Genomic DNA, 18,667 nt, shown 5'->3' with positions numbered 1-18,667 from the left:
AGAATGTTCAAACGCTTTGAAAAAAATATAGTGCAAGCTTCCTGTTTGGGGTAAGGAAGTAGAGCATTTGTGTGATGTTCTTTCTCCCAGCCTGATGGAGGTTTGCCTATTGTCTGGTGTGCAGTGCAGAAATTGGAACCCAGGACCTGCTATCTGCAAGACAGGTGCTCTACCACTGAGCTACAGTCCCAGCTCAATTTTTAACTTTTAATTTGAGACAGAGTGTCACTAAGCTGTCCCTGCTGGCCTTGAACTCTCAGTCAAGCCCAGACAGCCCTTCAGCTTGCAGCCCTCCTGTCTTAGCCTCCCATATAGATGGGATTGCAGGTGTACCCCATAATGCCTAGCAGTGGGCATCTCAGAACAAAGACCTGACAGATCTTCAGTGAGGTGAGGTGAAACTTGACAGAATGGCTTTTATATCATCAGCAAAAGCTCACTGATGATGATATCAGAGACTTTGAGAAACATCACACCCAGGAGCAGTGAATTTCAACTGTTATGCATGAGAGTGTCCACAGGGATAGGTTCATATTTTGTTGTCAGGCATATTTTGAAGAAAATGGTATTTTGCCAGAACCTCTTAAGGAAACCAATAGGCTTTCTAAAGGAAGAGAATACAATCTAAAAATAAAAAGAGGCTAAGTCTTAGTCTTAATTTTTTAAATAATCTTTAAAAATTATACAGGAAGTGGCTATGAGATTCTTTTTATGCATCTAAGAAGAGAAAAACAGACCTGAGTCAGAAAAAGGAAAGCCCTCTCTACCCCATAACTAGTGTGCATATTATAATGATTCTACTTTCTTTTAATGTCAGGAAATGATGTAACTATTTACCAGACCTTGAAATCCAGGTTCATATGAAGGAATAGCAGGTAAGGCATGTTGCTTCTCAACCTCTGCCCTTTTTTGTTTTCCTGCCCAGAACAGTGTGCCAAGCATGTGCTGCAGATCTGAGGGAAGTAGTCTGCAAGGATTGCTGTTAAACTTACCCAACTTTTAAAAAAAAGGTTTCAAGAACCTATTTTTAATTATGTTCATGCTCGTGTGTGTGTGTGTGTGTGTGTGTGTGTGTCCATGAGTGCACGTACCCGTGAAGTCCAGAAGAGGTTGACAAGTGCCCTCCCACACTGAGCTGCCAGATGTAAGTGCTAGGAACTGAACTCAGGTTCTCTGAGAGCAGGGCATGCTCTTAACCACTGAGCCATCTCTCCATCCAACTCCTCCCCTCCCCATTTGCCTTCTGGACAGCATTTATCAATGTATATAATTATAATCAAAAGTAAGAGTCTTGCAGATGTGAAGTAACCATTCAGAACATCTGGAATCTGCTTCTCATACATGGATGGTCTTTATTTGTAGACACATATACATGTATATATTTTGCATAAGCGTGGCTGTCTCTTAGGCCCTATCCTCAAAATGCCACACCCCCATGCATACCCTGGCTCCTGTTCCACATATTTTCTTCCAGCCCGCTATTATTAATAACACACATGCATTGTTTTAGTATAAAATCTCATCATCGATCTACATTACATTTGTTAACTTCTATTGGATTACTTTTAAATAGCAAAATAATAAAATATTTCAATTAAGATCATTAATTATACTTAGATCTCACTACCCCTGTTACACAGTTTTCTTGAATTAAAAGTCACAAAGTGACCAGCACGAATCCACACAATGAGGGGAATGTTCCCAGTCCAGGGTATCTAGCACAACCATCACCAGGTATCTGTAAAGTAGGATACACCAAACAGGGTCAGATTTGTGTGAGAGCTGCAGTGTAATTTTATTTAAGTTCAGCTGTCAAGATGAGATAAAACAAAAGACAGAATGCTAGAGAAAATATTGCTACAAACATTGGAAGACATACACAAAATTTTCCTTTTAGTAATTATGTACCTTAAAAAAATATAAACCCATAAGGGGAAAAAATTCCCCTTGGAAATAATAAGAGGTTTTTGTGAGGTCGCTGAATATGAGCTGAATATATAATAATCAATAGCTACGTGGTACAAAGAACTTGGCCTGAAATTAGTAAAAATTACTCTATTTGCAATAGCAACAGAAAATGACAGCGTGCGAGGTTGGAGAGGTGGCTAAACCGTTAAGAGCACATGCTGCCCTTGCAGAGGACCCGAGTTTCCCGGCCCATGCCACTTAGCTCACATTTCCCTGTAACTCCAGCTCAAGGGAATCCGACAGCCTGTTCCGCTTCCACAGACACTGGAACTGACTCCTGCACATACACACACGGATACTCACATTGACACACAAATAAAAATCAAAACAAATAAACACTAAATGACCCACGTACATTGTAGAAAAACCACATGATGCAAATTCAAAATTGCAGTCAACGGAATGAAAAAAAAATAAAACGATACATCTAGAAATCAGTATTACGTCGTGGGAGAAAAAAAACACGTTAACATACACATTCGTTCTAAAATCAATCTTTGCATTTGATGAGTCACTGCTGGAGTTGCGAAGGGTTAAGAAGATCCTGAGTTCATGTGCTGGAGTGTGCTTACGATGTGCTTACCAGTGTTGTGTGAGTGGGTACTTGTTCCATGTATTATTAGAACGTTCTCGACGTCAGTAAGAGCAGAGTGTCAAGTGTGGTGCTACATTCCTGAAACCCCAATGCTCTGGAGTCGAAGGGAAGTGCTCTATATAATGAGGCCATCTCGAAAGATGAAAAGATGGTGGGACTGAAGGAAAGAGGGGGGGAAAGAGGGAGGGAAACCCTGGGGAGGGGGGAGGAAAGGAGGGAGGGAAGAGGAGGGAAGAAGGAAAGACGATTGTGGGAGGGAGACTATAGAACCTTGGGGATGAATTGAAAATCCAAATTCCGATTACAGCACACATAAAATTAATAGTTACAAATGCCTTCATTCCGTTCTTAAGTAAGAAAAAAAAAAAAAAACCACACATCATTTGACGAACGATACAGAAAAACTGCGTTTTATTTTAAACTCACCCGACATGAAATTTTCCAGTGGATTTTTACAACTGTACACAAAAAATAAATTCCATGTAGATAAAAAGACATAAATGAAGCGATCTGAGGAGAAAATCTGAAGGCTGGTCGTGCAAACCAAAGATTATTGCAGCCTTCCTAACTAAGAATGAAGACTCAACCTAAAAACAGTAAAAGTAGTCACGAATGAGCAGACCCGACTTCCAAACATTAGTTTGGGAAATATATGGATAAATACAGTCAACAGAGGCAACTCGAAAATGAAACGCCTTGAAAGTATTCTATGTAATAAGGTTAATCCCAGTATCACATGTGACTCAGGCAAACCAACTAGAAAAAGACAAACAAGCCAATGTTTGAAAACTGTAAGCAAGAGAAAATCATCGACTGAATGCACCCAGAGCCAATGAAACGCCAAGCCAGATCACGTGGCTTAGCATCTGCGCCTCAGGTGCTCATCTCTGTCAACTTCTTCCTGAGACCCGTCAGTCAGCCACACAGAAAGAAGTACTTCTGAGACAGGGATTAAAACGTGATTTTTCACAGCCGCACAACACAGAGGAAAACATGATTTACACTCCGTGATTGGTCTGAATGAAAATGGCCCTCATAGATTCACGGGGAGTGGCATTATTGGAGGTGTGGCCTTGATAGAGTAGGTGTGGCCTTGTTACAGGAAGTGTGTCGCTGGGACAAGGTCTCTGAGGTTTCAGAACTTCAAGCCAGGTCTAGTGGCTCACTCCCTCTTCCTGACGCCTGCGGATCCAGATGTAGAACTCTCAGCTACCTCCCGAAGACCACATCTGCTTGGTTGCCACAATGCTTCCTGCTATGTTGAAAATGGACTAAACCCATGAACTGTAAGCCAACCCCAATTAAATATTTTTCTTTATAAGAGTTGCCATGGTTATGGTGTCTTTTCATAGCAATAGAAACCCTAAGACACACTCCTTACAAATCTGATGCTGTGCACCACCCGAAATAAAAAGTGTAAGGCCTACCTGCTGCCTCGGCATCTCTAATTCTGTAGACCAACACAGAGAGCCAATGAACACCACAGAGAAAAGCCTCACCCCCTTACTCTAGACTGATCCATAATCAAAGATAGTCTGAATACGTGGATTTCAAAGGAACTGATTGGAAGCTTCCTGGAACCCCTCCGTCAGCATCCACGGCAAGTGGTTGTCCAGCTTCCAATCCTCAGAGGTTATCTGCTTTGTTTTAAAACCATTTATTCATTCATTTGTCGTTTCTTTAATGCTGAAGATGAAATCAGAGGCTTTCCTCATTCTGGGATTTTAGGCAGAGGCTCTACCACTGAGCCACGACCCCAGCCCCTCATTGGGGGATTCTAGGCAGGGGCTCAACCACTGAGCCATGACCCCAGCCCCTCATTGGGGGATTCTAGGCAGGGGCTCAACCACTGAGCCATGACCCCAGCCCCTCATTGGGGGATTCTAGGCAGGGGCTCTACCACTGAGCCATGACCCCAGTCTCTCACTGGGGGATTCTAGGCAGGGACTCTACCACTGAGTCACGCCCCCAGCCCCTCCCTGGGGATTCTAGGCAGAGGCTCTACCACTGAGCCACGCCCCCAGCTCCTCACTGAAGGATTCTGGGTAGGGGCTCTACCACAGAGTTATGCACCCAGCTATTTTTTTTATGTAAAAAGAATAACCTTATGTCTTTACAGACTACATCATGATGTTTCGAGCCACTTATGCCTTCTGAGTTAGTCAACTCAAGATACTTAGGTTATGCATCATCTCAAATATTTTTTATATCTTTATGATGACAACATTCGCACTGTTATGACCACTTTGTGAACTATACGTAACTGCATATGGAACAGATTATCAGTCTTTATTCCCACTGTCTATTATAACTCAGAACTGATGACCATGTCCCCACCATGCCCTTCTCTTTGGCTCCCCAGACTCTTCTGCTCACTGGCTATGAGATCTTAGTTTGCTTGTTTTTTATTCCACATATGAGTAAGGGCATGTGCTATTGTCTCTGTATCTAGCTTGTTTGATTTAAAATTATTATTTACAGTTAATCCATGTGTAGAAAATGACAGGATTCTGTGCTCTTTTCACGACCGAATAGTATTCTAGCGTGTGTGTGGGCACACTCACGCATAAGCATACACATGCGTGTGTCGCATTTTGAAGAAGCAGGAAGCAAGGAAGCAGACGTTCATTGAAGCAAGAATAAAGACTTTCCATTCTGCATCTCCGATCTCTTCCCGCCTCGAGACTGAGTAAGAATAAGCAGTGAGGGAAACCATCTTTGTGTTCCTCCTTAGCAACAAGAAGCCTCAGATTATCTCAAAGCCTCATCGAGAGGCCCGTAGACTCCACCCCCATACCTTGCTTGCTCTGTGCAAAGGCTCTTCGGCTGGTCAGGCCTCCACATTTGCCTACGACCTTTGTTGTGACGGGTGAGCCCTGGGGTAAGCCACTCCAGTGTGCACATATGAGGCCCTAATAACAATAATTAATAAGACCCCAGCAGTTATACCCAATCGAGCTGTTTACTTCCTGAGCTTTAGGAGCTCCCCTGCAGAACGGAATGTTTCACCTCACCTTAGAACATCCTGTCCCTTCATGAAGATCCCTTCAATATGGAATGTCTTACCTGACAGAAAATTACTGTGCCACAGAGATCTACTTCCACCAGTCGAGCCCCACTGCCTAAAAGACTCCAAAAATGGTATCACCCTCTGAGGGACAAGCATTCAAAGCCTGAATCTGCAGGGAGCATTTCAACTGAAACCACGTTACTCTGCCTAAGCTCAAACTTTCTGTATAGTACAGGGACTTGATGGGAACACAAAGACCTCGAGTCAGGGCCATTCTAGAGCCACTGGACAGGAGTTCTGTTTGTTATCAGAGACTTTCCCAGAACCCACTGAGGAGACTGACAGGTCTCCACCTACTCCATGCTGGGACGGAGGAGCTGAGTGACATGGCTGTGCTTGGGGGACTATTAATTCTGCACAGGCAAGTGATGGCTCCTGGCTCTGTCACTCATTACCAGCTACCGTCAACTTTGACTGACAGCACGGGTCGCTCTTCAGCCTTACACATCATTGGTTGTAATTGCTGGGGTCTTATTAATTATCGTCATTAGGACCTCATATGTGCACACCACAGTGGCTTGCACCAGAGCTCACCCATCACAACAAAAGTGTGTCTGTGCAGGGGCAAGTATAGTCCTGCGACTATAGGTATTTCTGGGGATGGATTGTCCAGGGATGGGGCTATCTGCATGCTGTGATTGCCAGCAGTGATAGTGTCTAACACGTGGGAAGTGCAAGACACCATTTCACTGCCAAGAGCCTAGAGCCTGAGTCCGGAGACTCTGAACAGGGTTAAGAACTGTCATAGACACCCAGGCTCTCTTTCTTACAGAATCAGTCTGAGACCAGGCCACAGGCAGCCATGGCTCCTCAGTTCACCCTGTCCTGGAATATGTGGGGTCAAGAGAACTAAAGCTGAGTGTGGCATGTTAACTCACAACTGTAGTCTCAACCCTTAGGAGGATTGCCAATTAGAGGTCAGTCGGCATATAATGAGACCTATGGCCCTCCCAAAAAACAGATAGCAAGGTAAATGAGGAAATGTCTTATCATGATTTGTCTATTTTAACACTTATTTAAGTGAGTGTGTGTGTGTGTGTGTGTGTGTGTGTGTGTGTGTGTGCCATAGAACACAGAGGTTGGGGGAACACCTCTACATCCACCATGTGTGTTCTGGGGATTGAATTCAGGACATCATGCTTGACAGCAATCACTTTTACCCATTCAGGCATTTTGCTGGTCCTTAATGCTTATTTTTCTAGACAAAAGGGTGACTTAGGACTCAGGGAAAGCTCAGAGCCAGCTTCATCCAGCATCTCACCAGTTCATGAAGTAGGGAAGCCAGAGTGGCTTCTTCTGCCCAGAAGGGCTTAGCTAAGATCAGAGAGCCCCCAGAGAGATCCACTGTGTCTAAATCTTTAAAGTAGAATGACATTTACTGAGCCAAAAACCATTTTCTTTTGTCTTCATTTTTGTATTCATTATTATCTCTCCAAATACATCCTTAGGCATTCATTGTGATTATTATTATTATTATTATTATTATTATTATTATTATTATTAGTGTATGGGTGTTTTGCCTACATCTGTCTTTGCACCACATACAGTGACCAAGAAGGGACTAGCTTCACAAATGATTGTGAGCCACCATGTGGGTGCTGGGAATTGAACCAGGGTCCCCTGAAAGAGCAACTAGAGCCCTTATCCACTGCACCATCTCTTCAGTGCCTTTGTTGACTTTTTATTGACTCTTTGTGATGTTCACATCATGCACACCAGTCCTACTCATCTTCTCAGCCCTTCATATCTGCCCTCCATCCTTTCAACCTCCTCTAGAAAAATAAAAATAAAAAAATTTAAAAAGAAAGAAAGAGAGAAAGCAAAAGAAAAGGGAAGAAAGCATAGAAAACCTCCCATCATGGAAGCTGTAATATGTTGCAGTGTGTCCCACAGTATAACTCTCTGTCCACACAACTTCACTTGCAAATGTCCATTGCAATGAGTTCATGGTCTCTGGCTTCTGTGACACCATCAATATTGGATCCTTACTGGGTCTCTTCTTGGTTATTCTGTTGGTGCCCTGTGTCTGGAGATCCCGCAGCTTTGGATCCTTAGGACTGGCCCATTCACAAGCAGTGCGTAGATGGAGCAGATATTGAGGTAGGCCAACTCAAAACCCCGAATCTGGGTCTGGGTGGTAGCTAAGCTGGTCAGCCCCCCAGCTCTCTGGCATCTGAACCTCCAAGGCAAACTCTCTGTATTTGCCCTGCTAACACGTACAGTGACACTATAGGAGGAAGCAGGGTCAGCTCTTCTGACTGCTGCAGGTGGCAAGGGGTAAGAGTGAGAAACAACCTCCATGCCTGAACCACCTCACAATAGACAAGTGCCAGGGCCAGCTCCCTGCTCCACTGCTACCAGGGCCAGCTCTACTGTGCTGCTCAGATCAGGTGTAGTGCCTGCTCTTCTCCGTAGTGCAGGAGTCAGTGAGGGGCAGGGCCAGCTCTCCTTATTTTGTCAGGTGGTAAGAGGCATGGAGTATGGGGGGATAGGAGGGAGGGAGTGATCTTTGTGCTTATGCCACCTCCGGACAGTCACGTGGTGTGCTGCCTGGGCACGATCCAGGACCCGCTCTCCTGAGTGATGTAGCCGGTGAGGGACGGGACCTTTAAGGTAGTTCCAGGTGTCCCAGACCAGGAATGTCCCCATGATCTTTAGTGCTAATATGAGGCACAGACACTGACACCGACCCCTGCCATTGGATGATCACAGATCCAGACATGTCCCTCAGTGGCAGCACAGGGTGAGACTTCACCATGGTTCCAGGTGGAGGGGCTGGCTACTCACAACAGGCTAGTCTCAAATTTCATGTCTTCTGTTCCAGCTCTCTTCATAATGTTCAACCCGTTTGGCTTCTCTTTCCCACCTATCCATCACATACCTGCACATCTCAGTGGCTCCCATTTGGGGTGGGCCATGCAGTTGGAGGGCCTCTGGGTGACCTCTTCTGTCCACACAGGGCATGGTAGGCAGGGCCATGCATAAGGGCAGGCGGGGCTCTGAGTGTCTTTCCCCACCTGCATCGTGTGGCATGATGACAGGCAGGTCTCTGGAAGTCTTGCTCGTCCTGTGCTGCACTGCGTGGTGACAGGTGGGCCTCTGTGTCTCCTTGAGTTTTTTTAATTACTTTTTTTTATTAACTTAAGTATTTCTCATTTACATTTTGAGTGTTATTCCCTTTCCCGGTTTCCGGCCAACATCCCCCTAACCTCTCCCCCTCCCCTTCTTTATGGGTGTTCCCCTCCCCATCCTCCCCCCATTGCCGCCCTCCCCCCAACAATCACGTTCACTGGGGGTTCAGTCTTAGCAGGACCCAGGGCTTCCCCTTCCACTGGTGCTCTTACTAGGATATTCATTGCTACCTATGAGGTCAGAGTCCAGGGTCAGTCCATGTCTAGTCTTTGGGTAGTGGCTTAGTCCCTGGAAGCTCTGGTTGCTTGGCATTGTTGTACATATGGGGTCTCGAACCCCTTCAAGCTCTTCCAGTTCTTTCTCTGATTCCTTCAACGGGGGTCCCGTTCTCAGTTCAGTGGTTTGCTGCTGGCATTCGCCTCTGTGTTTGCTGTATTCTGGCTGTGTCTCTCAGGAGCGATCTACATCCGGCTCCTGTCGGCCTGCACTTCTTTGCTTCATCCATCTTGTCTAATTGGATGGCTGTATATGCATGGGCCACATGTGGGGCAGACTCTGAATGGGTGTTCCTTCGGTCTCTGTTTTAATCTTTGCCTCTCTATTCCCTGCCAAGGGTATTCTTGTTCCCCTTGTAGAGAAGGAGTGAAGCATTCACATTTTGATCATCCGTCTTGAGTTTCATGTGTTCTATGCATCTAGGGTAATTCAAGCATTTGGGCTAATAGCCACTTATCAATGAGTGCATACCATGTGTGTTTAACGCATACAGATGTCAAAAGTTAAAACACTTTTCTTTACTCTTTTTGATGGATCATAGCGTTACTGTTATTTCATGGTATCCAGACTATTCCTTCTTACGGAAGTCAGGCATAAAGGTTGTCCGCAGGCTTCCGGGAGGTAGGTGTCAACACAGTTTCTGATTCCTTCATTTCTTTGTGTTGCTGTTGCTTTGTGTGTCACGGTCGGTCTTTAGAGACAGCCTTACTATATGTAGCCCAGGCTATATCGGTTATGGCGTCTTTGCCTCTGCCTTCTCAGTCCTGGGGCATGCCACCTTCTCATACGCCGCACCATACCAAACTACTGCCTTTTCAGATAATCTGCACAAAACAAGGCTAACTCAACCCCACAGAGTCCCAGGTACATAGTGTCATCAAGACGAGGTGAGAACGGTTTGCCCTGGCAAGTTTAGTGAGAGTCTATGGCTTCCTTTTTCCCCTTCAAGCCCTTTCTTCGGAACAGTACCTTGTTCTGCTCTCTCTGTGTTGTAGAAAGGAAGAAGGAAGTGGGAGATTTCCTCAAATGTCAAGACCAAAGCTCCTGGCCCCCTCCTTCAGATGTGGTTGCAGAGTTCAGGAAGGATTGTAGCCAAAATGAAAATCACACACGCAGCCATGTTCAGGGAAGGTGGTTGCCCTTCACCCCTGTGGATGACCTTCCTGGGTACCATGTTAATATCCCACATGAGTTCAGAGTTCTTTGTTATTTTTTTTTCCTCAGAGTCAAGGATAGACTCATCCCCTGATATCAGGGGCACTCATGTGGGAGATGCTGGCTTGGTTATCATCTGTTGTGTTCATGAACTAGGTCTTAGTGAAATGGAATTTACCTCAGGAACCAAGCCTATGAAAAGGATGGGGGGCACCATAAAGCCAGTCATTCAGACCTTGTGATGAATGGACCCTGACTTATGTGTGGACCATCCACTTAAAGTTTATCCTGGCTTCTCCAAAGCCTGATGGCCTTCCTCAGCCTCAGGGCCTCCCAGAACTCAAATCTTCAGAGTTGAGGATCAGCACCCTGCAGTCTGTGGAAGTTTAGATGCATAACCCCGGGGTAAATTGGCTCCTGTTGCTCTGAGGGTCATGCTCGGGGTACATTTAAACTAAACCCACGTCACAAGAGCTTCTGGGAAGAAGGTGGCAGCAGCGGGCTTCATCTAGTGCAATCTCGCTGTCTCTGGGTTGCTTTGCCATGTTTGTGGTTGGGGAGAATATAGGACTTGGAAGCAGAACCAAAGAACCCTGTTTAGACAGGATTATGTTGCTAGAGGGCTGACCCCATGCTGTCCCATGATCCTCCAACACAGGGCTTTCCTGAACAGTTCATCTCCAAATATGATAGTCATCAGGAAACTTGTTTTCTTAAGGAATGACTAAGGAATGTTCTTGTAGTTCTGTTCCTCCTCTTCCTTCTCCTCTTCCGAAGACCCTTTTGTCCAAGTTGCCTTTGCCCACCTCCAAGCAGAAACCCGGGGTGGTTTCTTGCTTCTAGCCATCTATATTCTGCGGGAACATCTGCCCAGTACTGCTACACAGTGTCTATTTGCCTAATGGGAGAAACTGCAGGAAACACTTAGCAAGTATCCTTTCACACACAGAAAATTCCAACCAGGGTGTCATCTGCAGTAGATTTCTACTCTTTCCTCAAAGATGTTGCTAGCAATATAAAATCTGCATCCCCTTCTCCACTGACTCTATCAAGCTTAATCAGTTCATAGTGAAGGTCAATGAAGAAATCGAGTTTTCAATCATTTCCAAGTGGACACGATAAACTAGGCCTAGTCACACAGGGCAGGGATTCTGAAACATGCAGATATTGCCTTTCCCCAAAACAGTAATCTCAATATGTCCTGACTGTTGGAATTACCCAGAAACCTTTTCCAGCTTAACTGTTCTGTCATGAACACAAGAACCAGTGTCTTCTTAAAAGTTCAGACATTCTCTAGTATACAAGCGAAGCACACGGGTGCTGGCCCAGGACCAGAAGCATCTGTGAACCATAGCTCACTGAATCCTTGTGACCTATATGGTTTTAATACAGTTGCTATGGTTACAAACAGGCATAGTAGTGGCAGGCGTATGAGGCAGTAGCTGTTCACATCATGGTGGACAGGAAGTACAGACCACAGGAAGACGCAAGGGTTAGTAGTACACCCCAAGGACATTCCCCAAGAGACTCACTTCCTCTAGGTGGGCCACCATCTCCCAATAATGCCACATACTAAGAACCCACCAAAAGGTAGGTGAGGTCATCAGTTTAGAACCCTCATTATAATGCCAATGCAGACACACCTAGAAATGCACTCAACTAAGGTAGGTGTCTCTCTAGCCAATTAAGTAGAGTGGCAGACACACACACACACACACACACACACTCACACACACACTCACATACACACACTCACACACACACTCACACACACATACACACACATACACACACACTCACACACACACATTCACACATACACACATACACACACTCTCTCACACACACATACACACACACTCACACACATACACACACTCTCTCACACACACATACACACACACTCACACACATACACATACACACACTCACACACACACATACACACACACTCTCACACACACATACACATACACACACACTCACACACATACACATACACACACTCACACACACACATACACACACACTCTCACACACACATACACATACACATACACACACACTCACACACATACACAAACACTCACACACATACACACACACTCACACACACACACTCACACACATACACATACACACATACACATACACTCACACACATACACAAACACTCACACACATACACACACACTCACACACACACACTCACACACATACACATACACACACTCACACACACATACACACACATACACACACATACACAAACACATACACACACACTCTCACACACACACTCACACACACACACACACACACACACACACAGACTGCTTGCAAGAGGGTGGATTTGCTTCTGCTGCTGTGTCAGAGAAATGTCGGACAAAAGACGAGGCCATCTTGAAAACCTCCCATGCCCCTTCTTCCTTAGGAATGGCCTCTCAGACATCTAAGTATATTTTAAACAGGCAGCACTGTTCAACGTAATGCACAGAGGCAGAGAGGAAACCCATAAGAGACAGGAGAAGACAGGAAGGGTGAGACATGAGCAGAAAGATCGTGCATTACACAAGTCGCAGGCAATTCCAGGGCACTGACAAAGGTACGTGCCTAACACCAAAATTCGTGTGAGGATTTTAATAGCAGCCTTTCTAGTTATGACTAGCAAACATAATTAGGTACTAAATTAAAATGTTAATATTCCTTTGAACAACTAAGCAGTTGCAGTGGTAACTGGGCCCTGGGAGGGGAGCAGAGGAGGGCTGCTTAAACGGACTGGGACTGAAGTCCTGCATTGAGTTTTGTCTGAGGACTCAGGAAAGCTGTTTCTCAGTCTGAAGAGGTCAAAATGCACATCTTGGATGACGGTGTTCCTCCTATCAGAAGTAAAAGTGGAACTTAATTCAGGATTAGGCAATCTTCAAGCAAGAAATGAAAACTGGTTTGCCTTTGTAATGCAGGTTGGGAAGCCATGGTGAAAAGAACCAGGTGACAGCCATGTGCAAAGGCCATTGAAGAAAGCAAACTTGTAGAGGGCTGTGTGCAAAGGTCACTAAAGAGTGCGAACTTGGACTTCCAGTGTTTGTGTCAGGAGGGGAGTCCTGAACTCAGACATAGACATATAAAATATATATATTTAGCAAAAATAAAAGGAAAGGGTCTTGCTAAGGTCTCTTGTGATTGGGACTTATCTATTTATACCTCCATTTCATCCGAAAAGAGTCTGAGGCGGGGCTTACTTACCTGTCATCTGAAAGAAAATTAAAGTCACTTCTTAAAAGGGGCCAGAGGAAATTGAAGTAATGAGGAAAGGGAAAGAAAGAGGTTAGGACAACACAGACACAGAGAGAGAGAGAGAGAGAGAGAGAGAGAGAGAGAGAGAGAGAGAGAGAGAGAGAGAGAGAGACAGAGACAGAGAGAGACAGAGAGAGACAGAGAGAGAGACAGAGAGAGAGACAGAGAGAGAAACAGAGAGAGAGACAGAGAGAGACAGAGAGAGACAGAGAGAGACAGAGACAGAGACACAGAGACAGAGAGAGACAGAGACACAGAGAGACAGGGACAGAGAGAGAGAGACAGAGACAGAGACAGAGAGAGACAGAGACAGGAGAGAGGAAAGAGGAGAGAGAGACAGAAACAGAGACAAAGACAAAGGGAAAGAAATAAAGAGAGACAGAGACAGAGACACAGAAACAGAAAGAGACAGGAGAGAGGAAACAGGAGAGACAGACAGATAGACACACACAGAGAGAGACACACAGACAGACACAGAGAGACACACAGACAGACACAGAGAGACACACAGACAGACACAGAGACAGGAGAGACGAAAGAGAGACAGGAAAGAGGAGAGACATACAGACAGATACACACACACACACACACACACACACACACAGAGAGAGAGAGAGAGAGAGAGAGAGAGAGAGAGAGAGAGAGAGAGAGATTTGACTTTCATTCTGAAGTCCAATTTTAAACAGAGCACAATTTCCCTTTGCCTATTTCTACAGGAACTGGCTGTCTCTCTGTACAATTTCTTTGGACTTCGTACATAAGGTAAGTTTCCATCCTGAACGATACTAATTAGCCTGGGCCATCTCCAGCATGTAACAAAAGACAATCTATTACCAGCCCGTGGGAAAAAAATCCCAGCTCCCCCAAACCCCAAAACATGTAAGCTCAGCATTAAGTGGCTGGGGTAAAAGGCATTATTTTCATTAATGGAGCTCATCTTTATTTTATTGGGCTTTTTTACTATCAGATTAAAAGCATGTTTTTATTGTAGTTTTTTTTTTCTAATGCAATCTTGGATGATGTGCTTAGAATGAATGGAATAGTTATTGTTTTAATTATTTTTTCATTTTGTGTTTTTATTTTGTTTGTTCTTTTTATTTACTACTTTTAAGTTTGCCATAATAACATGGACCCGGGTGCTTGGAGGCCTTTAGTTAGCGTCTCTACAGTGGTTTCCATCTGTTAAAGACTACAGGACAGGAAGTGGCCAAGGAGATGCCCATGCTTATGACCCTGAGGGTAAACAGGACTGAAGGCAAGTTAGTGAGGCCGGAGAAGAGCAGATATTCTTCAACGCCATTTCTTCTCTCCTGTTTCTCCAGGCTGCCCAGGTTCACTAAATAAAAAAAAAAACAAAAACAAAAACAAAAAAACCTCAAGGCAGAGAAGTGGGTCAGGAGGTATTTTTCCTCCTAAGCCACACTTGAGGGAGAGGATGGCCACATCCCAAGGGAGGACCTCTGAGGGCACCCAGGTTCCATCCTGGGCCCACCCACAGCTGTAAGTGGGCTCTGAGCTTTGGGCTCCAAGAGGAGAGGAGGTCATACTCTCCAAGTCCATATGCCTCGCCTCCACAGGTCAGGATTCTGCACAGGCAGAAGCAAGGGCACGTGGAATTGGAGACATGTAGGAGAAATCCAGTATGTGACGTCACTTTCCAGGAACAAATTCAAAGCACCCACAGGAACTGCAGGCTTCCTAGAAGCCCAAACATGGAACTGGCATTGACAAGAATGTGAATGGAAGTTCCTCTAGATGAAACGAACAGGATTTGAAAACTCATTGCTGAATGAGCTCATTAACATATCACTACCTAAGAGCATCCACAGGACACAGGTCCTAACCTGGCTCTTGGCCAGAACAGGAAGGTAGGGAGATGTTGGTAGAGGATGCAGCATGGCATCTCATGGAGGACCACTGTCTAGAGAGTCAACATACAGCATGAAGGTTGGGTTTAAAGACTGTATTATAGATTTGGAATTTTCTAGAAGAATAGATGCAGGGTATTTAATCATGCATGCATAACTATGCTGACAGATTAACATGTTTGGCAACCATTCAGCATTATTTCACAGTGTATGTGTGTATCAAACGTATGTTTCATGCTTAAATCTATCTATAGATAATAGGTGGTTAGATGATAGATAGATCTATTTATTTATCTGTAATAGATAGATGATATAGATTAGATAGATAGATAGATGATAGATAGATAGATAGACAGACAAACAGATAAATAAATTGATAACAGAGAGATAGCTGACAGACAGACAGATTTACAAACACATGTGAGGGTAGTGATATGGATAACACCTAAGAGCATTTGCTACTCTTTGGAAAGCACCTGAGTTCATAACCACCTGTAACTCCAGCACCAGGACATCCAATGCCCTCTTCTGCATCTGCAGGCAACTTCAGGAGTGCGTATCCACACATGCACACACACAAACACATGCATATGTGCGTATAAATAAATATAAAATAAAACCTTTCCAAAAACATGTAAATCCTGCTGAGAGCAACTGGCAGGCTGAAGCAGAGGGCTACTCCTGCTCCCACAAGGGTGCACCCTCGGCTTATAATGAATTCCACGCAGGCCTGAGTTATAGGGTAAGATCTTGTCTCAAAGCAACAATAGACAATATAGGACAGATACACACCTATAACTTCCTGATCAAGATTCATTGATGTGAGCACGTGCCTTGCATTCTTCCTGTGTCTGTTCCCCCACTGAGTCCCTGGTCTGGCTTGAATGTGTTCCCCAAAGTCCATGGGTTGGACATTTGAACCCTATTGAAGGCTCAAGCTTCGTAAGATGTCATTATGACATGAGGCCCAACCTTCATGAACCAGCAAATGCCATTATTGTAATGATTGAGTCAGTTATCACAGAGTGGGTTTGATATAAACACTGTTTGCCCCCCTTACACTCTCACATAACCCCAATCCTCTCTTGCCTTCTCACCTGCACTGCTAGCGCCTTACTACGAGACAACTCACTCTCCAGAGCCAGCAACCAAAGAAATGTCCTCTCAGATGCCCAGCTTTGGACATTCTGCCCTAGCAATGCGTTAACCGGAATCTTGTCTGCCTATGAGCCCCTGCTTGTAAAAGCCGTTCCTGAACTCTGATCCAGATTCTCTATTTCTCTGGCCTCTCGACTGAGATCTGGCAAAGGGCACAAGAGTGATATTGCTACTCTGCACAAAGGGCTTCCGTCAGCGTAAAATCTGAACCCAGAGGACCCACCAAAGTGGGAATTTCTGGTTTTCTTCGAGACTCAAATTGTGTCACGTGATGTTTTTCTAGAAGCTGTCTCACGAGCGGATGTTTTACTGAGAACAGACACATGGTGTTTTTCTGGAAGCTGCCTGGAAAAGGAGCCTGTGATGTTTTGCTGATGTGTGACGTTCGGAAAGAGTATAAGTGTAACCCAACAGACAGTGGGCGATGCTGTGGCATTGGTTCGCCTTGCTGGTCTTCATTGGGCTTTGCCTTGCTGGTCTTAGCATTGGTTCCCTTTGCTTTCTTCATTGATCTTCACTTGTTATAACTTCACAGAGAGAAACACACCCAAGAACTTCTGGTTGTGTTCTGGCTGATTCTTGAAGCTTCAGCAGACTCATGCCCATCGGTACAGCCTGGTGATTTCTTCTGGACAAATCAGCTGCTGCTGATTTGTGTTTGGTGCTTTGCTAGTGGAGTGCTAACAACAAAGATTGAAATAGCCCCAATAGGTCTGGAGAGATGGCTCAGTGGTTAAGAGCACTGACTGCTCTTCCAGAGGTCCTGAGTTCAAGTCCCAGCAACCACATGATGGCTCACAACCATCTGTAATGGGATCTGATGCCCTCTTCTGGTGTGTCTGAAGACAGAGACAGTGTACTTATATAAAGTAATAAATAAATCTTACAAAAAAGAAAGAAATTGCCCCAATGAACTTCTGAACACATCCATGTCCCCCTTGTCCTATTCTTCTTCCTCTACCTTTGATCAGTAAGCTATAAAGGGGGTAGATGCACTTAAGACCCCCTTATTAAAGTAGATTTTGAAAAATCTGAGCCTACAACCCACCGTTGCCTGACTCTGTCCTCTCTATGTTACCCTTTCCTGTCCTACTTGGTCTGATCCAGCCTTTCTTTGAGGGAGACAAGACTTCTTAGTATATCCTCAACTTTTTGGGTCTCTCTTCAAATAACAAAATTTCAGAGAGGACACTCAACCCAGTCTGACTTGCAGCCCTTTATCCACCAAGGTACTTTTCTCCCCTCACTTTGAATTATCCATGCTTTGGAGTATGCTTTTATACTTGAGAATGAGTAGATAAATAAATGGATATTTTATCCCCAGCCCTATAATCCTGGAAACTTAGTAGAGAGCTAAGAAGTATTTATTGGGAAATATCTAGGGCATTTTTAAAACCACTGATATTAGGATAAACACTAAGCATATAGTAGGTGTTAGTAAATTATCGTAGTTTAGGGATGTGTGAATCCCCAGAATTTTTTGACCAAGGCCTTATTCATTATCACGTGTGTGCTGGTGGATGAGGAGATGTTCCCAAAGACCATTTTACTTCATTTTTAAACAAACATAAGGTGTTTAGCATTTGGCAAACTTCAAAAAGGGGAGCTGGAGAGAAGGCTCAGTTGATAAAGCATTTGCCCCACAAACATGAGGACCAGAGCTTGAATGTTCAGAACCCACACAAAAGCTGAGCAGGCATGGTGGATGCCTGTAAATCCCAGCATTCTGGAGTCCGAGGCAGGGCATTTCCAGGGCAATCTAACTAGATAGACTGGCCAGCACAAGCAAACTCTGGGTTCAGCAAAAGATCCCAGATAAAGAAAGTATTATTTCTGGAAGAGATTGACCTTTGACTCAGTAGCTCAAAAAAGAAGATCAACCCTTACCAATGTGATTGAGGCCGTCTGTTCCACTGAGGGTCCTGGGGGAATAGCCAGCTGTTTCCTCTCTGCCCTTGAATATGCAACCCCAGGCTTTCCCGTGTTTTTGATCCTCACTCTGTAGTCCCAGTACTGAGCAGGTAACAGACTGTGGGGATGACATTGGCTTTCAAGGCTGGTGCTTGGTCCTTGATATTGTGTCCTCATTGTTTCTTTATTTGTCCATTCTGACCCACCAAGAAAAACACAGAGGTTAAAGTCAGAACG

The sequence above is a fragment of the Rattus norvegicus genome, chromosome 1 (assembly GCF_036323735.1).
Source record: "Rattus norvegicus strain BN/NHsdMcwi chromosome 1, GRCr8, whole genome shotgun sequence".
In the NCBI taxonomy this organism is placed as follows: Eukaryota; Metazoa; Chordata; class Mammalia; order Rodentia; family Muridae; genus Rattus; species Rattus norvegicus.
This window is presented reverse-complemented; position numbering follows the sequence as displayed.